This window comes from Bos grunniens, chromosome 26 (genome assembly GCF_055505025.1).
Source record: "Bos grunniens cultivar Pamir isolate PY7600 chromosome 26, Bosgru_T2T1.0, whole genome shotgun sequence".
Taxonomy (NCBI): domain Eukaryota; kingdom Metazoa; phylum Chordata; class Mammalia; order Artiodactyla; family Bovidae; genus Bos; species Bos grunniens.
In genome coordinates, this window is record NC_141190.1 from 37,843,358 (window position 1) to 37,859,286 (window position 15,929).

Consider the following 15,929-nt stretch of genomic DNA (forward strand, 5'->3'; position numbering starts at 1 on the left):
AGCTACTGAAGCCTGTATACTCTGGAGCTCATGCTCTGCAACAAGCGAAGCCCACCCGCTGCAACTAGAGTGGCCCCCATTCACCACAACTAGAGAAAGCCTGCGTGCACAGCCAAAATTAATCAATTCGTTATTAATTGAAAAAACACCTGATCAGTACTTCTCCAAACTGTCGAGGTTATAAAAAACAAGAAAAGATTGAGAAATAATCACCGTTTTTCTGGAACAGGAAAAAGGACATTTATGAGAAAATGGCAGAATTCAAATAGTGTCTGGAGCTTAGTTAATAGTAATATATCAACGTTGGTCTCTTTGTTTAGACAAATATGTCATGGTGACGTAAGATGTTAACCTTTGCAGAAATAAAACATGGTGAAGGGCAAATAGGAACTTTGTCCTCTCTTTTCAACCTTTCTGTACATCTATAATTATTCCAAACTGAAAGAAATTATTAGAAAAATAAGCATGTAGTGAGCACTCAATAAATGATGACTATTGCTACTCTTTTGAGGAGAAAGCCCTGGCAGAAAATGAAGATTACAAAACTTTGAACTTCCATTGCATGACAATTCATAGATGGTAAGTTGGCTCTTACAAATGTTATTTCACATATTAGGTCATAACAGCTCAGATCTAGAAGAGATAGATACATTACCACGTCCAACCCCCTCATTTTCCAGATGAAGAACCAGATGCCCAATAAAAAGCAAGAAGAGGAAAAATAACAGTGATTGAAATAATAGAAATAATGGTAAGAATTTTTTTAAAGTAACAGTCACAAATAACAGTAAATAAATAAATAACAGTAAATAATACAGTAACTCAGGCACTGTTCTAGGTGTTTATACCTGAGATCCCATTCATAACAACATTACAAGATATATTTTATAATAATCTCTATTTCTGTAGAGGAGGAAGCAAGGTTAAATATCTTGCTCAGGGTCACATAGCTTGCAGACTGAGCTTCAAACACAGGACAAGAAAGGGAGCTTAGATTCACTGAGAACTTACCACAGAGCGGGCAAGATGCCCAATGTCTCCTAAACCTTAACTCATTTAATTCCTTACAAAATTCTGTGAGATCCCCATTATCCCAGATTCACTAATGAGGAACTCAAGGTTTACATAATTGTCCTGCCACACAGCTGGCAGGTGGCAGAGCTGGGATTTGAACTTAGATCCACCTGCTCCTATTCCTGCTCCCTCTTTCCCATACTGGTCTCCTCTCGATACAGGTCCAAGGAACCAGAGGCTCTGCCTTTTCAGTCACTGTTTATTCCACATTCAGGAAATCTTAGCTTTCCTAGTTGTCCAGCTTCTGCTGTTTCCTGTTTTACAAGCAGAAAAGATATCATCTTCTCTCCATAATTCCTTAAGACTCAAGGAGCTGACCTAGGGCTCTTAAGATCCTCAAGACACAGGATAACAACCATGTCCATTCAAAAAATTCAAAGTTCATCCAATACCTAGAAAATATTAACAGAGTCAGTAAGATGTTAACATATGACAATATTAGCTGAGGCTGATGTCTGATGCTTTGGCCAAGCACTCACTGTCCGCGGCTCAGAGGGTCTGAAAAGCGTTACATGTATTTAAACATATTGGGCAAAATAGCACAAAGCGATCATCTGTTTGTATCCCCTTGCACATGTGGTCACAAATGGAACACATTGGAAAGGTTATGAGAGATCAGGAGATTTAGTGAACAGGGCACAATACAGCTTTGTGGTCCGGTTTATTTTCTCATGACAATGTAAAATATAGATTGAGATGAACTCAAATCCTTCATATTTAGTTTTATAGCTTAAATTCATAAATTCTCTACATTCATTAGAAAGTGATGTACTATCTGCACCCACTTGAAAAGATAGCATCCCTGGGGACAGATACAAGAATATTAAAAAAAAAAAAAAAAAGCCTGATCAAAGAAATATTGCTTCTTTTCTCCTTTCATTGAACAGATGTGCAATGTGTCCAGAGAAAGAAATAGAAAAATTCCTGAGTGATTTATTTGATGAACCTAGTTTTAACCGAGGTTATTGCATGCCTGATATCATGACGGGGGTTATTAGTTTCTAGATGAAAATGACCAGAGAGAATCCCATTCACTTCATCAATATGGTCCATTTATAGGTTGTCAGGGAGGCGACACCATGCAGCCACAGCACTTTGTCTTAGACTTATTTCTCTATTAGATGGTTGCTGTCTTTATCATGAAGACTTTTGGTTATTTAAGAAAAGCCAGACCAGAAAGATATATCTGTTCCATCCCAGCATTTAAGTCATTAAAAGCAGATGCATCCCTTAGAAAAATGAATCCTCAATTCAAAGCCACATTGCCGCAGAAAAAGACATTACAAAAGTCTCATTTGCCACTGAAAAAATAAAAACAGACCAAAACAACCACTTTTTTTTTCTGGGAAGAGAGTTGAGTTTAGGCTTTGCTGGAAAGAATACTTTGTAGGAACCAGGGGTTCCCAGACTTTGTGAAGCAAGACAATTTTTTTTTAATTTTTACTTATTTTTAACACCAAAAACAGCAACAAAATTATTTTTAAAAGTTTGGGTGAAGGTCCCTCCACATAGGATTGTCAACTTTTAATTTTGCTAAATAAACTCATTCACAAGTGTTTCCTAGTATCTCCATCACTCTGTAAGGAAAGGACATTTTAAGACAGGTCAGATTTTAAAATAACACACACGTTTAAAAAAACCACTATCTCAGAAAGAAAGTGTTCCTTCCTGGGTGAGACAGCTGGAGGTTCCTCTCTCTACAGACTGAAGAAGCTGTGATTGCATATCAGAGGTGGCCTGCATCCCTGGGAACCTCCAGAAAATCTGATAAGATCAGTGACAAAGTATTGATGTTAGAGGTGGAAGCTTCTGGTTCTGGAAAATTTTTTGGTAATTTCATCATACTTTACTAAATTGTTACAGCACTAAGTAATATAAATAATGAAAAAAATAATGATAATAAAAATAAACAACAATGAAAAATAATACTCTTATTTTTATTAAAAATAAACTTTTTATTTCTATTTTATTACAAATAAAATAATAATGATGAGTAGGTAATACTATTTATTAAAGTACAGATTAGATGTCAGCTGGTTACTAATTGCTTGGCGTGTCGGCTTCTCTTAATTCTTGCAACAACCCATAACACTGGCAGCATTTCTGTCACCTGAAGGACTAGGTAACCGCGGCTCAGAGAAGTTACAGAGCTTGCCCGAGGCACCCAGCACTCAGTGACAAAACTGGGATTCCCGTCCAAGTCCCCGGGAGTCAGAAGCTAGTGCTTACACTCAGGGTCATGCCTCCTTCAGATTACGCTCTGCTGTGCTTCCATGTCTCAGGCTCTGTTTTTCACACATGTGCTCAGGGTTTTGTTTTTTTTTCAATCTTCAAATCCTCAACACTCAGGCGCAGTGCCTGACAAATGGTAGACACCTACTCCCGATTTCTAAACAAATGTATAAATGAAGACTTTCAGTTAGAGAAATTTGTTTTCAAACATAGGGTGGTATGATAATTAAATGAGATCATAGACGCAAAACACTTAAAACTGCGTCTGGCATAACACAGGAAGCCATTGATATATGTGAGTGACTTTCATTACCGGTGTTAAGAAATCAGCTCCCCTTTGAGAAAGCTGTCTTGGCTTGGTCTGCTGGAGAAATTCTGGCAAACTTGCAGAAGAATCTTCATACAGGATATCTTCTACAGAAGGACTCAAAAAATTCAGAAATGACAATTTCTAAAATGCCCACATTTTCTTCTTCTTTTGCTGTATATATTATCATTACAACATGTCATTCTATTATATATGCCATACGATATATATCATATGTAAATTAATGTCCCTGATCTCATGAATGAAGGATGTGCAATTTAATAATAAAATAAAATCAATCTTTAGGTCCTCCCCGATGAAAGAATTTTTAAAGAAATCTTGCTTTGTTGGGCCCCAAAGTTATAAGTGGTTGAAAATTGGGGTTCCCCTGTGTATAACTTAGAAATACAAACTTTTCCTAATTTGAAAAGCAGAATTGACCGGTGCTATTTAGAAAGAGCTCCCTGACATTCTCTGTGCGTGTCCTTTACAGATACAGTCTTAGGCTCAAGCTTAGATTTTTCATTCTCCTCTACGGCACTGTGAAAGCTGCATTGCGAGTCAGACTGTATTACTAGTATCAGGGGCATTGTATTATTCTCCCAGACCTTTGCTGGAAATTTCCCAAGATGGTAATGAGAAAACGATTACAGCAAGCTCCATTTGTCTCTGATTTCTGCACCCTAAATTACCAGGGGTCCCAGGGACCATCCTCCCCAAGGCAATCTTGGGGACCAGATCGAGAAGGTGATGTTCCTGCTGATTTTTATTTCAGTCAGTGATACTCCCTGCTTCCTCCCCTGGACAGATGTTTCTCTGAGCAAAGCAGCCCTGGCTGCTGAAATGATTTCTAAGTCTCTCCCATCAGCAGGACTGGGGGACAAGGAGGCTGGTTACTCTTCAGCCCTTCAAATGGGTTAAAGTGTTGAAAGTCGGAGTTACCACTATAGCAGCAGGATTTATAAATGTCTAAGTTCCCTAGATTACACTGTGGAAAGCAACTTCATTGCATTTTGCCATATAAAATAGACATTACCCAAGATAAAAAGGACAGGAAAAGAAAATTTGGGATAAAGTAGATTCATGCTTGTTTATTTTACCCCAGGCAGAAACAGGCTAATTTCTGACAATGTGGTACCCTGTGTTTGGGCTCAATGTGATTTCAATATCGTGAGGTTTAGTCTCTGGTGCTGAGAGGTGAATGACCATTTTCCATCTTTGTTCATAGATGGAGAAATATAAGCGGCTTCAAAATACTGAACAGTTAGATGTTGCTTGTAATACATTATTCTTACCAGACAGACAACGTCTGAATTGAGTTTTGTAAAAATAATTTCACAGATAAATGTACACCTTAAAAAGAAGTAGAGGTAAATTAAAAGTATCTTTTCTATAGATAATACATAAAAATATTATCTTTCAGGGCTTCATAGACAAATAGGTAAAATTATCTTTTTTTCATAGATGTGTGTATTTTCCAAAGAACTTAAAGTCAACCAAGAGCATCTTTTTGTGCATCTTCTTCATGAGTAAATTACACAGAAAATCCTACAGTCACATAACATAAGCTTCTGCCCAGGCAGATCATTTTCTTTAATTCAGGAACAACATAACACCCCAGATCATCTCAATCTTCTGCACACTAAATATCCCTCAGATGAGGAATAACTGGACTTTTGTACTGGAAACCCCACTTAAACAAGACTGCTGTCAAGGATGCAGAAAGTAAAGATGATGTTTGCTTTATCGTTTTCAAGATAGTCTCAAAGAGTTGTTGGCTGATTGGCTCCAGTCCTTCAGCAGCAAATAGAACAATTACAATGGAAAAAAAAAAAGTCAAAACCCCCCACCTCTTTTCTATAGTAGATCAAGCCCCGAGGGTTATTTTGTTAAAAAAAAAAAAAACTTGGTCCAGAATCAGTTTTTCCTCCTTCCTCCCACTGCTCCCCTTTCAGTTTGTTTTTAAAGGCTTTTGTTTTTGTTGTTTTCTTAACCAATTCCATCTGCACTTGTGAATGATAATGAATTGGTGCTCTTGGAGGAACTTGAACTTCTTGGATAAAAGATGTGTTCGATGTTTAGGTCGTTAACATTGACATGATTATCTTCAGAGTTTGGCCCCATTAACTTGATTATTGAGTCACTGTTTATTGTCATAGTCTGTCACAGAGCTTAACAACAAAAGGTTGTCAGCACGAAAGGACCCAAGTGATGCGGACAGAATGACTGATCTTCTTTTGATGAAATAGTTGCTGTTACTTGCTCTCGCTTCAGGGTGAATGACATAAAATGCTTCTGATTTCAACACCAGGACAATTATTTTCAAGCTCTGTTGAAAATCTGCAGATTTGAGTAGGTATCAGTGTCCTTAAAAGTGACCATGCCCTTTGAGCCAGAAATTCTATTTCTAATTCTACCAAGGGAGCAGTAAAACATAAAAAGATTTATGTTCAAAACTAGTCATTTCAGTTTTGTTTATAATACCAAAAAATTGATGGCAATCCAAATGTCTAACTATTGAGCCAAGTAAATTATGTTATCAAGCACAACACCATGATTCAAAATCAAACCTTCAAATAATAGTTACTAAATATAGGGAAAATTTGAGGAGGGCATGGCAACTAGCTCCAGTATTCTTGCCTGGAGAATTCCATGGACAGAGGAGCCTGGGGGGCTACAGTCCATGGGGTCGCAGAGTCGGACCCGACTGAGCGACTAAGCACAGAACAGCACAGCATAGGAAAAATTCATGGTCTCTTGTTAAATAAACTATGGATTTAAAAAATATTGTAAGCAGTAAGCCTGATGTTCCAAGATGTTACATACTTGTGTATAGGTAACAACAAAACCTGCAGGATTTTTCTGGTTCTTAGCCCTGGATGGGGGGAATTATTTTTATTCATTCTTAATATTTTTCTCAATTTTCTACAACCAGTACACATTTCTCTGATAACTTGAACAATAGTAAATGCAAATTTTAAAAACTAGAAGGATGCAAGCATTTGTATTTATCTGAAGTATGGACCCGTGGTCAAGTACACAGGTGAGCAGGCATGCAAAACCATCTCACGGACCCACTCTTTCAGGACCTATATGTTGTCAAAAGGAAGTCCCATAACATGCTTTTGCAGCTCCGAGCCCTTTATTAATGCCACATGTGCTCTTGTAAGGTTAAGTTATTAAGTGATATACAATAATTGTCTCTACTCCAAAGCAGACATTTCATTTCACTTGCCTCATGTGGATCTATTTCGGTATCATTTATCACAGCCGCTTTTAAAGACACATCTCAGTCGGCTGCTTTCTCTTGTCCTTCTCTTTGAATGCAAGCCGACCTAAATGGCCCCAGTAAGAAATTAAATATAATTACCTATAGAAGCGCACAGGGGACAATGAGATCGCACCAGCTTCCGAAATGGAAAAAGGCGTTTGGAGGCCCCTCATCTTCATTCCTCCCCAGAGTTAATTTGTCTGCATTTCCTCCCTCGTGGAGAACGCTTACACGCAGCCTCACAATGACCTGTTTAGTTGGCGGTGGAAAATTATGTCATTTGCAAGCAAGCTTTCAGCTGTGATATTTTATAATTGTTAAGATGAAAACCCGATAATCCTCTCCCCCTTCACATAAACTGCAATCCATCTTTAAACCTGTGATAATTCCGAAAACCTGCCGCTTAATAAACTAACAAACCCCAGGCCTATGTGATTTTACGGGGAGTCAATCTTTGATCAGCCAAGCTGAAATGGGTCTGATAAGGGGACGCCCTTCCACTCTGGGAGTCGCCACTTGAGTGGGTGATTGCTGTTTCCTCCCCGTCCTCAAGTGCCAAATAAGCAGAAGTCTTCCTGAGCTTCTTATCTCTTTCACTTTCTTCTCGAGATCTCTGTCGCTTTAATCCGGCATGTCTGCTGCTGGTTAACAAGGAAATCCTATGTCAATTATCGCCAACAACTTCCTGCTGCGAAGCAGTGGGGAATCAAAGCGTTTGAGAGCCTTTTCACACCAGAGAGTGGTGCAGGGCCTAATTAAATGGCCCTCATATCCTGCAGCCCGTGGAGGCCACATGATAGATAGCTAATGAAAGATAGCCTAATTTTTCTAAGAACCGTTTGGAAGCTGGAGGGCTGTCCGGTGGGTTGCAGGTGTGTCCTGGAGTGGGACTGTGTGTTTTCTTTTCTTCTACTTCTGCTAAATGTAGTGGGCCTGTTGTTGGCATTGGACAGCAGGCTCGGAAGAGAGCCACCTTTCAGGAGACTGCATCTTCTTAGAGTTGTTCTCCACATCTGAGGTCCAAATGGAGCAATAGCGGGATGTGCGTGAAGATACGGAATGACGTGATGTTCAGACCTGGAAGGAGACCACTGTCTATGGAATGATTTACCTGGCCCCAACATGAAGATTCCTCCTCCGACCAAGGAATTCTCTGTTATTTAAAGTTATTTATTTATTCAGCTGCATCAGGCCTTAGTTGCATCATGTTGAATCTTAGTTCCCTGACCAGGGATCAAACCCATGTTCCCTGCACTACAGGGCAAATTCTTAACCACTGGACCACCAGGGGAGTCGCTGATAGTGCTTTAATAAAATCATTTGATAAGATTGCTGCCAGTCATTCCTTTCAGGTTGACTTATTCCCTAAGGTACACATATTCTATAGACAAATGAAACTAAAAACTATGCTTTTTATTCTCTTATGTTTTTTGTGTGAGAAATATTTTTGTGACTCACATTTGCTCTCACAATTTTTCTTTATCTCGAGCAGTGATCCTCAAAGTGTGGTCCCAGGGCAGGCAACTTTACCTGTCAACTTGCAAGCAACTCAAATTTCTCAGACCCCACTCCACACCTTGTGAATCAAACACTCGAAGGGTGAGATTAATGACCCCAGTTTTAACAAGCCATCCAGGTGATTCTGAGGCATGTTAAATCTGAGAGCACTGGTCTAGTACAGGACTAGAAACTCTTGTAAATGGCCAGTTTGGATTGTTAATCATATATATCATCATTTGTTTAAAAAAAAAGTCCAGCAAGTTACATAGTGGACAGACACCGCATGTTATTTAACCTTGATATGATGTCTGTCTACATTTTATCAAAATGCATGTATACAAGCCTGGGATCATTTCCTGAGTTCTGACTCATGATGTAGTACCTTACTGAGTGAGGTGACTTTGGGAGGTGGGGAGTATATCCACTGAAATATTTAAACCTATTTTCCAGACTTGTGATTCTTAGGTTTGCAGATTAAAACAAAACCAAGGTACCAATAAGGTTTGTTGCTTATTCTGTTATGAATAATATTTACCCCCCTCTAACATTTAATAAAAGAAAGGACAGTTTTTTAAATGACAAAAAGAAAACTTATAAGAATTATAAGGACATAATTTCAGAATAAATGTCAATCCTTTAAATGAAATGAGGTTTGCTTATGAATAGTTCATTCTACTGTCTTCATTTTTCTCTTTTAATTATGGATTTGGGAGTTCTTTGCCATGGAGTGGCATTGGCTTGGTTAACTGATATGTAGAAATGGCTCGTGTAGGTTTTGGTTACAGAGAGGAGGTAACACTTTTTAACTTGGAAGCTTGTAACTCTTATAACTTGGAAGCAGTCATGTCGCTCTCCTGCTTAAGATTATTATCTGTTTCATAGAATGAAAAATTTCTCATAAGATCATTTTAAGTGCTTTCTAGTTTGACCCTCAGCTTACTTTATTATCATAATTGTTACTACTACTAATATTGTGCCTATTACTATTATTACATCTACCCCTACTACTTCAACAGAATGCACATTAGACAAAACTCACTATATCCAATCATCCCGTAAGGTCAGTTTTGTGGATAACCTTGTCAACCACCAGTTACTATTGTTACCTTGATTTTTACAATTGAGAAATTGAGGCACAGGAAAGTTAGACTGATTGCTCAATTACTAAATGAGAAAACTTGGGCTGAGAGTCAAGTGGCTCAGCTATTAAATAATTGCAAACTGGCTGCTATAGCTCCAACCATCACACCTACATTCCAGGAAGGAAGAAGGAGGAAGAAAAGCAGCAAAAACCTCACCTAATAACTTTAGCCTACATACCACTCTCATAAACTTAGTTGCATGGTCACTTCCAGCTGTAGGGGAGGATGGGATAATAGGTTTATTATTTGTTTTTCATCTTGACACATGACTGCTCCCTAATAAAATTAGTTTTGCTAGTGTGAAAAGGAAAAGATGAACATTGAGTGAACTACCAATAGTTTCTTCCCTGACACAAGACATTCTCATTCACTATGGGGAAGAATTCCACGAATTCTCATGTGGCTGAAGGACTACTTGTATATCAGGTGGGTTTTTGCCTTCTGGTTGCTTCACTGGGACACAAATGAGTGGTATATGAAGGGGCACACTTATCACTCCTCTGGGAATGGGGGTGATAATTATAGAGTGGCCATAAATATGGCTACGTGATTGGAAAATCAAGATGAACCCAACTCTGTGCAGTTTACATTTAGCTATGGTTTGATCTAGGACAGTCTAAAAATCATCGACTTTTCATCAAAATGTAAAATGAAAGCTTACCACATTCAAGTCATCCGTGTCCTTTCCCCAAACATCTCACTCATACTGTGTCTGGCTTCTTGGTAGAGGGACACTCCAGGGCAGCATCTTCACATCTTTTCTCTCCCACAGCCTTTGTTGCAAGTCTGTTCTCTTGTCTACATTAACGTGATGTCAGCACATGCCCACAGGCTCACCACACCACCCTCACCTGAACAACAAAAATGGATCACAACATTGTAAGACCAACGACGACTGAGAACTTTAAGATTCTATTTCCTCTAATGTTTTCTCAACAACGTTCAATTGACTTCTGCCCAGGATTCCAGAATCTCCTAAAGATAACAGTAGTGGAGATTTTGTGGGACATTTGTTCCTACATTGAAATGTGAACCAGTTCTTCAAAATCCTAATTTGAGTGTTTTCCTTTTAAATGAATAATTTAAATATCAAATATCTTTCTTTGTGTGTCTATATTAAATATCATACTATCACCTTTTAAAAGTTTGTTACAGACTCACAGAGAAGCAGCAAGAGTGAGGACCGTATTACAATCTATCACTGTTTGAATTATGGTGGATTAGTTTAGCATCGTCCCAATGGGGTGAGGACAGAGGAAGCAGAAAGAGAGATTTTCCCACAGGGAAAAGCACACAGCTTTGGAATGAGACCAGCGTTTGAAATCAGGCTCAGATGCTTACTAGCAAACTTCCTAAGCTTTTCTAAATGTTGGTTTTCTCATTTGTAGAATGGGATGCTGTGAATGACGACAATTATGGCAATGAACATTTATTGAGGGTGTCTCACGGGTTGGACACTAAATGTATTGTGTTCATTATTTTATTAATTCTCATCATGATCTAATAATGTAGTTACTGTTAACATTTTCACGATACTATCTGTTTCAGTTACCTATAGCCGCATGACGACCCCTGACTTTCAGTGGTAAGCAGTAACCCTCCCTCTAGCTCACTTTGAGCTGGAAACTGAGGCTGGGCTCTGTTGAGTTACTCTGGTCTCCGATGGACTCTCAAATCTCTACAATCAGCTGCAGGTCAGCAGGGCAGCTCTGCCTCAGGGATTCGGCTGCTGGGTGACAGGGGTGATTTGGGTCATAAGTCTTTCCTCTTGAAGTTAGCTAGCCTAGGCTTGTTCATATGGTGGAACCAGTGTTCAGAGAGAATAAGAGACAGAACATTAGCCCTGTTGAGACATAGCCTCAAAACCAACACGTTATCACCTTGCTGCATTCCGCTGGCCAAAGCAAGTCCCATTCCACCAAACCCAGATTCAAGGAGTGGGGAATGGACTCCATCTCTTGATGGAAAGAAACACAAAGTTTCCAAGGAAGGAGGGTAATGGTAGACAGTTTTGCAGTCTCCCAAGTCTCTACCTCATAGGGTTGTTGTAAGGATTCGCAAATAATAATAGCTAATCTTACTTAATTCTCATAATAATCCTGTGATATAGGTATGATTAGTGTCTCCATTTTACAGCTAAGTGAGCTGAAGCAGGGAGATGTTCATTTTCTTTCCAAAGTTGCAAACTGCAGATGAGGAGCCAGACTCGCATGAAGGCAGTTCAGGTGAAATTTGACGAGGACGGCATCTGGGTTAATATATGATATCAACGTCAGTTTCCTGGTTTTGACAATGTGTCATGGTTATGGAAGGCTTGATGGTTGGAGGAAGCTGGGCGAAAGGTCCACAGGAACGTTCTGTACTGTAGTTTGCAACTTCTTGTGAATCTTAAACTAAGCACAATTAAAAAAAAATTGTGGCAGTTCCAATACTGAGCTAATGTTCTTTATATGAGGACCGTAGTGCCTAGTCACACAGTAGGTGCTTAATAAATGTTACCTCCCTCTGCTGAAAGCCCATTATCCATTTAAAAGTGAAGAGATAGCATCTCAAGTTCCTAATTCAGTATAAGCCTGGGCACCACCTCAAACAGGCTTGGAAATGACCACTCCCATGTGGCCTGGGGAAGTCTGGGATGTAGCAGGGCTACAGCTGGTCTCCCATTAGGGCAAACTTCGCAGTTACAGGGCAAAAGTAGATGTGTTTCAGAATTTCTGCTCTTCGAAGATTACTTTACGGAAAATCTTTTTCAGATCTCACGGATCCCTGAGGAGCCTCAGCTTGGAACTGGGAAAACTGTTGGGAAGTCTAATTAAAAGAGAACAACGTGATACGCGGATTAGTCGAACTTGATAGGGTCAAATCAGGCACGGTTTCTTACCTCTCCTCCGAGTTAGTGGAGAAAAATTCTGTAACAGGAAAAAAAAAAAATACATTAGCAAATGATAGGGTACAAATAGACCTAGTTAGGTTGGATTTTCACAAAGAGTGAGATAACAGGCTTTGAAAAACACTTTAAAGGGAAATAAATAGCCAGGTGTTAGAGTCACAGAGCTGGCAGAACAATAATAGTAACTATAATAAGAACTAGGAGGCAGGTGCTGCTGGCAATGGACATGGCCATGACCTGCTGCTTTAGCTAGTTCTGCGAGCCCAGTGCCTGTGCATTAATGATTAGAGGAGAAGCGGGTGATGTCCAGAACTTCGTGGAGGATGTTTTCTCATAATGGCCAGTTGGTTTTACATGATACCTTGACAGGTGAAAATAAGGACTATACCCATAATGGTAATAATGACAGTAATCATAGCATTTATTGGGCACTTATTCTGTGCCAGGAACTCTTTTTAGCATGTTACCCTTGTTATCTCATCGAATCTTCACAGTCTTTTACGAGTGAGGAAATTGAGGTCTGGAGGCATTAAAGAACTTTTCAAAGCTTGCAGGGGAAGTGAGTTTAAAAGGATGCTTTGTCCCAGTGTGGCAACAGGCTCATTTTGGAAAAAGCGTTTTGGGACATAACACCCACCACAGTCACCTTCCCGATTGTCAGTTTTCCAGGGGATGTGGAGCGTCTAGGCTTGGAACAATGAGGCTCCAAGGTCACTCCTCCCCAAGGACAGAAACCAGAGTGCCTGCTTCTCAGGTGGAAAAGTGTTGAACTTTCTCCAGACTCTTAGTTTCTGAGTATTTCATCTGGAATTTATTTTTGTTTATGACGTGAGGTTTGAGATGTAGCATTCACCTCCACCCCAATGGCCAACCAGTTCTTTCTGCGTCATTTGGTTTATAAACTACCCTCTTCACATTGAATCAAAGCACCACCTTTTACATGCATTATGTTCCCATATACACTGTGAGTTATTTCTCATTCTCTGTTTTGTTCTTTATTTATTAATGTATTCCTGTGTCAGTGGCATATTGCTTAGATTATAGTGTAGTGTAGTATATAATACATGCACACACATAGGTATAGTATAATATAAGGAGTTTTATAATGTTGTAGGGTAACCCCTCCAAATATTGTTCCTCTTTCAAACTTCTCTTAGTCACTCCCAGATAGTTATTACTTACATATAAGCTTTAAAATAGGTTCATGCACTCCCAGCATCCCCAGCACCTCAACACACAAAACGCACAGGGATGCCAAACTGAATTGTGTTTTATTTCTAAGTTAATTCGAGGACTGAAACTTTTACGGCATTAAGCTTTCTTTACTAGGAACATGATATGTTCCTCCATTTCTCTGGGCCTTATTTTAAGATCTTCAATAAGATTTTATAGCTTTCTTTACATAGGCTCTATTCCCTTATTATTAAATTTATTCCTGGTTAATATGGTGAATAGGACTTTTTCACTTCCCTTTTGTAACTGGTTTTCACCAGTGTGGCAGGTACTGTGGCTCTGGCCCACATCCATCCAGACTCCTGACTGAAGTGTTCCCAGGTTGGCATCCTTCTCAATGTGCCCGTGAATTAATATTCTCTAGGAGACTGATGGGAAATGAAATACAAATTTCCCAGCTCCCTTTCCTCTCCCTTGCCTCACCCCACGCTCACCCTTACGGCCACATGAGAAGTTCTCTATGGCCAACTGACGGAGGAGAAAAACCCAGTCTGGGGCTCACACGTGGGTCAGTTCAGTATGTTGTGGCAAGCTAGAAATAAATGTCACCACACTACATTCATTCATGGGTGACACTGGAAACTGGGGCGAGGGTGGGTAGGAAATCCTTCCAGCTTCAAGGAGTAAATCCTAAACTTTGTCATGAACTTGGTGTGGCAGGAGACATGATCTGACATAAGGATAAACATAGACTCCTGGGAAGTGGTGAAAGGTCTGGCTGGTTGGACACAGATCTGAAAGGATTAGATCGGAGGCAAAGAGGTCTAGGAAGATGGATGTGGATAGATTCCAGGCAGTGGGTTCAAGGTGACCTACATCATTGCCCACCATCACTGTTCATTTGCAGAGGGGGCCCGAAACAACACACAGAAAGTGGGATCAGCCAGGCCCTGCCCTGCCCACCCTGCTGCTTGCACAACAGGTCCATGAACGGAGCAGTCAACGTAGTTCCCTTTCACCGCGGCTGATGCATCTCCTGCAGATGCTGCTGAATGTGTGAGCTACCAGCTGCAGACCAATGCTGAACCCGCAACAAGACCAGTCCTCGAGCAAAGAGAACATGACTTTTGGTGATAAATTGATTACATCGGAACTCTTTAATCCTGGAGAAAGTGACAACCTGTCTTTGTTAGGATTGAAACATATTCTGGGCATGGGTTTGTCTTTCCCACTATTCAAGAGCTCACTGAGTTTCTGTATTCTCACCTCCCCACCGAATTCTTATTTTCACACCCTCAGCCCCGCCCACATACGTCATTTTGTTGTGCTTCAGTTTACTACACGTTGCAGGTATTGCATTTTTTTTTTTTACAAATTGAAGGTTTGCGGCAACCCTGACTTGAGCATGTCTCTCAGTGCCGTTTTCCAACAGCGTTTGCTCACTCTGTGTCTCTGTGTCACATTTTGATAATTCTCGGAATATTTCAGACTTTTTCATTATGATTATATTTGTTCTGGTGATCTGTGATCAGTGATCTTTGATGTTACTACTGCAGAAAGATCACGGTTCTGAAGGATCAGATGATGGTTAGCATTTGTTTCTAGCAATAAAATATTTTTTAAGTAAGGTATCTACATTTAAAAATTTTAAAAAATTCAGTTTATTTTACTTTATATTTATTCTTGGGTGTGCTGGGTCTTTGTTGCTGCTCCTGCATTTTTCTCTAGTTGCGGTGAGTGGAGGCAACTCTTCATCGTGATGGGCAGGCTTCTCATTGCAGTGGCTTCTTCTGTCGTGAGCACAAGCTCTAGGGTGTGTGGGCTTCAGTAGCTGCAGCGCACGGGCTTAGTTACTCTTCAGCATATGGGGTCTTCCTTCCTGGCTCAGGGATCGAACCCATGTCCCCTGTATTTGCAGGCAGATTCTTAACCACTAGATTACCAGGGAAGTCCTTCTACATTTTTTTTAGATACAATGCTATTGAGCACTTAACAACTACAGTATAGAGTTAACATAACTTTTATATGCACTAGGGAATGATTTAATTGGAGTCATTTGCTTTACTGTGGTGGTCTGGAATTGAGCGCACAGTATCTCTGAGATATGACTATATTTGGAGATAGGGCCTTTATGGAGGTGGGACCCTGATCTCATAGCTTTAATCTTCTTTAAGAAGAGACACCAAAGAGCTTGCTCTCACTCTGTCTCTCTCTTTACCCTTTAGGAACATGGCGAGAGGGTGGCCATCTATAAGCCTGGAAGAGAGTTCTCACCAGGAATAGAAGCACATTGATCTTGCACTTTTCTGCCTCCAGAAAGATGGGAAATACATTTCTGTT

General features: G+C 39.9%; 2 long non-coding RNA genes across 6 annotated transcripts; one reads left to right on the forward strand and one right to left on the reverse strand.

Annotated features, from left to right (window-relative positions):
* Window positions 1-3,025: 3,025 nt before the first annotated feature.
* LOC147344399 (uncharacterized) lies at window positions 3,026-10,585 on the reverse strand. Of its 5 annotated transcripts, none has more exons than XR_015155555.1 (3): window positions 6,984-8,470; window positions 3,620-3,731; window positions 3,026-3,463 (listed from the first exon to the last, which is right to left on the reverse strand). It is a non-coding gene; the product is annotated as an uncharacterized LOC147344399 (long non-coding RNA). The 5 variants fall into 5 exon arrangements; XR_015155553.1 differs by having other exon boundaries at window positions 3,620-3,720; window positions 6,984-8,467; XR_015155552.1 differs by lacking the exons at window positions 3,026-3,463; window positions 3,620-3,731 and adding exons at window positions 4,685-5,953; window positions 10,188-10,585 and having other exon boundaries at window positions 6,984-7,961.
* LOC147344400 (uncharacterized) lies at window positions 9,619-13,140 on the forward strand. Its single transcript, XR_015155556.1, has 3 exons — window positions 9,619-9,952; window positions 11,075-11,220; window positions 12,280-13,140. It is a non-coding gene; the product is annotated as an uncharacterized LOC147344400 (long non-coding RNA).
* Window positions 13,141-15,929: the final 2,789 nt, after the last annotated feature.